Here is a 5,941-nt window from a genome sequence, read left to right as displayed (position 1 = left end):
AATGGTGTTGCTGTATCACTACATTGATGATATCATGCACATGTCTGATTCTCTTGATGATTTAGAAGGGGCAGTTCCTAGACTGCTGCAATATCTACAGGAGAAAGAATGGGCTGTGAACAGCACCAAGGTTCATGAATCTGGTTTGTCTGTAAAGTTCTTGAGGGTTGTCTGGTCAGGTAAAACTAAAGTTATTCCTAAAGCAGTCATAGACAAGGTCCCAGCTTCCCCATGCCTACCACTGGGGCAGTATTACAAGAGTTTTGGGGTCTTTTGGGCTTGCTGTAGAGAGTTTATCCTACGCGTGGCACAAATTCTAAAGCCCTTATACTGGTTGGTACTAAAGGGCATCATGCACCCGCCTCATGGTATAGGTGGTTATTACCTTGGTTGGAGCAGTTCCAGTGATGGGTTCCGTTGCAAGCAAAGTGTGGTATGCAGCAGCCAGTTGCTTGTCTATCAAGGTGTACCAGAACCCTGCTCCTTTCTGTAGTTGTGACCAGAATCCAATAGGTTGACGTGTCCATTCAAGTGCCAAAGACCTATAACCAACTTCAGTTACATGAACATCTAGCTCACAGGACCTTATTGAGTCCATTACATCAGGCCTGTATGGCCTTGACCGCTCACTTAGCAGCAGTAAAAGCATCTGCACATGTTTCATCCTAGTCCCACGGACTGGCATGGCACAGATGCCTACACTGGTCAAATGCGCATTATGAGCAGCATAGTGTCTTCTCCACTAGCCTGTTAAGTGGAGAACTCCAATGCTTATTGAGCCAGTGACATATACCAGTGGAAAGCAGGAAGAACTTGCTTTTGATCCATTGGTAGCTGAGAGTCCTTGTCAGGAGGGAAAACCCCTATACCTGAAGGTCCTTGGTAGACAGACAGCTCTAGGCATGGGCAGTCCCTGAAGTGGAGCACTGTGGTTTTCCTTCCTAAGATTAAGACAATATGGATGAACGATGGAGAAGGTAAGAGCAGCCAATGGGATGAGTTGTGGGCAATATGGCTTGTGATCACCCAGGGGCCCTCCCTTATAGTTATCTGCACTGAGAGCTGGGCCTGCTATTGGGGCTACTGACATGGCACCATGTCCACTGGATGGTTGGTCACCAGCTCCTTCAGGGCTTAGAGTTGTGGCAAGACATATGGGCCTCTGGTCAGACTAAGACAGTTACCTTATATCATGTCACTGGCCATTTGCCTTTGGCATCCCCAGGGAATGATGAAGCAGACACATTGGCCCAGGCGCACGGGCTAGAAGGAAAGCCCACCTCTGATGTGGCCCAATGGTTACATTAGCGTTTGTTGCACAGGGGGCAAAAGACAATGTGGGCTGTCGCCTGTCGGTGGGGCTTGCCAATGTGGGCTGTCGCCTGTCGGTGGGGCTTGCCATTGACCTTTGAGGAAGTAAGCAGAGCCCAGAAGGAGTGCCTCGTGTGCTCTGAGGAACTTACACCAAGTCTCACAGCAATAGGGGACAATAGTATGGGGGCCAGTACCCCTTGTTGGGTGGCAGAAAGACTACATTGGTCCTCTGTCCATATCAGTAGGATATTGGTATGCCATGACTTGTATGCACACAGCTACTGGCCTGTTGGTTGCCTTTCCTGCATGTCATGCAGATCAGCAAACCACCAAGAGGGGCCTATAGCATCTCTTTGCAGCCTATGGCCAACCACAGGTGATTGAGAGTGATCAAGGCACCTATTTTACTAGACATGCGTTACAAGGATGGGTGCAGCAATGAGGAATAAAGTGGAAATTCCATGTATCATATAACCCTACTGGGGCAGGCTTGATAGAAAGGTACAATGATTTGTTGAAATCTGGCCTGAAGCTCACACCAATAGTCTACAGGGCTGGTCAGTTTGTTTATGGACATTGCTACAGCATTTGAATGAGAAGCCCTGAAAAGGAGCCTTGAGCCCTATGGATATGCTAGCACACATTGCTGCCTCTCCTATACAACTGTATGTGCAAATCAAAGGGGGAATTATGGAAGCCAGCATATGGCCAGCAGAGCAACATCCTGCTGCCAGCCCCTACTGCATTAAGCCCTGGACACTTTGTTGGGCAAACATGGCCCTGTACATTTTGACACATGGACCGGTGATGACTAGCTCTTCTGGAACTTTGGGGAAAAGGTCTGGATGCTGGCCTCCTATATATTCCTGGAGTAACAGCAGAGTGGCCCCCAAGATCACAGTAGTGTACTCAAAACATCCGGGAGGTAAGAGCATCTTATGAGGAAGTTTTGTTTTATCTTTATGGCCAGTGCGTGTACCTCCTATCGCCCTATCTACTGACCCATCTGCAACTCCCACAGGAAGGGAGCTGAAAGCCTGGTATACTAGACCAGGACGAGATCCCATTCCTGCCACTGGCCTGTCACAGGACCACTTTCTTGCATGCATCCTACCTGACAGACTAGATTTGCTTATGCTGATGTCATTAAAACATGTGTTATTGCCCTTAAGGTTATTTTGTTCTACAGTCCCTGTGGCCTGTTCCCACCCTGGGCTGCATCCCCCACATGATGATTGCTCTGAACCCCCTACCTGTTCAGCTTCTGACAGCCTGTGGAATGGTCTGGGCTGTGGACTTAATCTGAATAGAACTTTGAACCTAATTGAATCCTCTGGCTTGAGGATTATCATGATTTTATTGCTGTTATATGTTATTAGTCTGGTTACAGTGCTCCAGTTTTCTCACACAGGGGCCATTCTGGAAGATGGGTAACGAGTAGATTGTAAGGTGAGATTTCTGGAGACGTGGGCTGTGTGTAAAATCGCAATATTTCCATATCTCTCGCCAGGCGTTAGTACATCTCCATATGAATAGGTGTTTCCAATGGGCGGAGAGAATAAGTCAATCTGCATATCGATTAGGTAATTATGAGGGCTAGCATGGGCATATCTGGAGTGGAGAGGGTTGGGTGGGGGCCCTACTTCTGCAGCCGGATCATGATAGACTCTGGCAAGCAGAAGTTTATGACTGCTTGTGAGAAATAAATGCGTTTCTGCCACTTTATTTCTCCCTTTGACTGATTTCAGTTTCAAAGGTATTTTGCCCTTGTATTTTCCCCCTGGAATTATATACCTTTTAGGTGGTAGAGCTATCCTTAGTCTGATATCTTCCAAGGTTTTTTGTAATGTTCTTTGGAGTCTTGCCCAGGATTGCAGTATTCTTATGAGACCCAGAATCTTCCCCAGATCAGAGCATTTATAAAGTGTGGTTTATCAACTAATCCTTGGTCTGAGCACAGGGGTTGAGCTGAGGCAAACCTGAGTGCTGCAGCATCGGGACTGAGCTTCTTGTTTTGTGTCAAGCACTGTTAATCAGCTCAGCAAAACTTTTTAAGATCGTTTTTGGCAAACGTTTTAGTGTTTTTTCAACTTTGCGTCTTTCTTCAGAATGTTTTACTCTTTTTTTTTTTTAAGTCCTGCTTGGCTAGTGTTAGATACATATTTTTCCATTGTATACACCCACCTTTTCTGCTACCATTATTAAAACCATATTTATCCCTTACTGGTGTTTCCTTATACCTAGGAAGATCACCTAGAGGTTTAATTCACCTAGAAGACGCATAGCTAGCTCTCTTCTAGGACATTGGCTCCTTTATCTCTGTTGAACCCTTTGAATCTTGTGTGTGACTCCGTGCAGTGATTCAATGTTCAATTCCTTTCTTCCCTGTCCTTGTATGATCGCAAGCAAGGGATAAGTAATCCTACCCCTCCTTTGTCTAAAATTCTTCTAGTTTTCATAGAATCTTGTATTCACCATTTTTGCTGACAGATAGAAGCATGTATATATCCATGCTTTATCAATGGACATAAGTTTAATGAAGGAAAAGGCACACTGTGATATAGTGAGTTATAAGAAATACATATTTTGTCAGTCTTATGACCAAATATTTATTTCCCAGGTATATTTGTCTTCACAGTTCCTGAAAACACTGCAGAGTCTTAATGGTGAAATAGGTGTTTTGTCATGGTAATGAGAGACTTTTGACCCTCACCTAAGGGCAGGGGGTGGAGGCTGAATCAGCCAATGGCCAATAAGTTAGTTAATCATGACTATGCAATGAAGCCCTCACAAAACTGTGAGAAGAGCTTGCTCTCACTCTCTCTGCCCTGAGGTCTTCTTTCTCTGCTCAGCTGGATCCTGCTTCTTGGTAGGAGAGAGCTTCTATGTTTGGGGATCCAGAATGCCTCCATGTGCCACCAAGCCAGGCCCCAAACTCTACGAGGATAGAAGCTCCTTTATTTGGGACCTTGCCCTATGCCTCTCTTCATCTGGCTGTTAACTTGTATCCTTTGTGATATCCTTTATGAAACAGGTGTTTTCCTGAGTTCTGTGAGCTGCTCTAGCAAATTAATCAAACCTAATGGAGAGGTCGTGGGAACCTCTAATCTATAGCTGGTAGGTCAGAAGCACAAGTAAGTGCCTGGGACTTGCGACCCGTGTCTGGAATTGGGGTTGGAGGACAGTCTTAGGATGGAGCCCTTAACCTGGAATCTGGTGTTGTCTCTGGGCAGATAGCATCAGAATTGAGTTGAGTTCTCCAATGCCCTGCTGGTGTTCAAGAATTGCGTGGTGTAAGTATGTGTGGGAAGACCCCTTCCCACATATTTATACACATTGGAATTGGGCCTGGGTACCCGAAAAAGTTACACTACTATTACTGCTGTGTATAATTTTGTTAATGTTATAAATGTAAGGCTGGAGGCACTGGAGGGAGAAGAGTGAGGACAATGCAGGCGGAGCAGAGACAGCACCAAGTAGCTCTGTGCCATATGGGGAAGGAACGGACAGCTCTTCCTGGATTCCAGTCCCATGACATGCTGACAAACCCCAGATGCAAACCCCCTCCATCCAGAAGGAGGAGACCTCTGGCTGTCCATCACCCGACCCTGCGCCAATAAAAAATTCCCCACATAACCCTGGCGCAGTCCACTTCCCCCTCCCCTCCCTGTGCTTATAAAAACTCCCCACCTATCTGGTTACTCGTGACTTCCCCAGCCTCCATTTCAGTAGACTGGGGAACATCGCCCAGGAATTGTGTTCAGATAAACTGCCTGGCCCTTTGTTGCCTCTTGTCGCCTACTTTTTTGGCTAGAATTTATCTTACAATAAATATGTGTAAAGAAAAAATATACCATCTCATTTGGTGTCCAAGATGTACACACACACTCTCTTTATTAAAATTAATACAAATAAAACATAGCCTCTTATGGTTACTCATTTTTGTACTACAATTTGCCTTTTGTATAAATTACGCTTAAATTTCTTTAGGAGTATCAAAACTCATGACCTTTCATAGATTCAGCTTATCCTAATTGTGTTAAGAACCGGAGTTGCTTGCTGAAGCTGTTTCACAAGGGAAGGCCTTCCAGCAAGCTGCTTTGCCCTTCAGCCCTGTTTCTGGCATCCTTGAAGGCATTCTTGCATTTTGGCAAGACTTGATGTTTCCAAGCCATCCTGATTGTTCTTGCCCCAAGACATGGAATCAGGTACCTCCAGGAGGCCTGTCTGCTTTTGGTAGAAATAGTATTAAGGATCAAAAATTGTGGTTACTAGATGTGCTACTGTTGCTGTGGGACCAAATTTAATTGTGATAGAGCTAGAAAATATTATTGAAAGCCAAAAAGTTCATACTGATTTTTCCATTTTAACACATCATGTTTCTATACTTTTCTGACAGTAGAGGCTTCCTCAGTGTGTAGGCGAAAAAAGCCACTCCTTTACAAGGAGGAAAATCTCATTCTAACTGCTGAAAATTCAGTTCACCAAAATCACCCCCAGGGAACACTAACTCCTTTAAAGTGACACATTTTGACTTATTATTCTATTTAATTAAGCCAGCACTTAACTGAGTTCATTTTGAATTCTCTGGGACTGAAGATCATTCCAGAATTATGAGTGCTGTCAG

At 44.9% G+C, this 5,941-nt stretch overlaps 1 long non-coding RNA gene across 1 annotated transcript; it reads left to right on the top strand.

Annotated features, from left to right (window-relative positions):
• The first annotated feature begins 4,093 nt into the window (after positions 1-4,093).
• LOC118970966 (uncharacterized) lies at positions 4,094-5,233 on the top strand. The gene is made up of 4 exons (XR_012123838.1): positions 4,094-4,183; positions 4,349-4,431; positions 4,548-4,607; positions 4,731-5,233. It is a non-coding gene; the product is annotated as an uncharacterized lncRNA (long non-coding RNA).
• Positions 5,234-5,941: the final 708 nt, after the last annotated feature.

Source organism: Manis javanica, chromosome 2, assembly GCF_040802235.1.
Source record: "Manis javanica isolate MJ-LG chromosome 2, MJ_LKY, whole genome shotgun sequence".
In the NCBI taxonomy this organism is placed as follows: Eukaryota; Metazoa; Chordata; class Mammalia; order Pholidota; family Manidae; genus Manis; species Manis javanica.
Note: the sequence above shows the minus strand (reverse complement) of the source record. Positions and strands in the feature narration are given on the sequence as shown.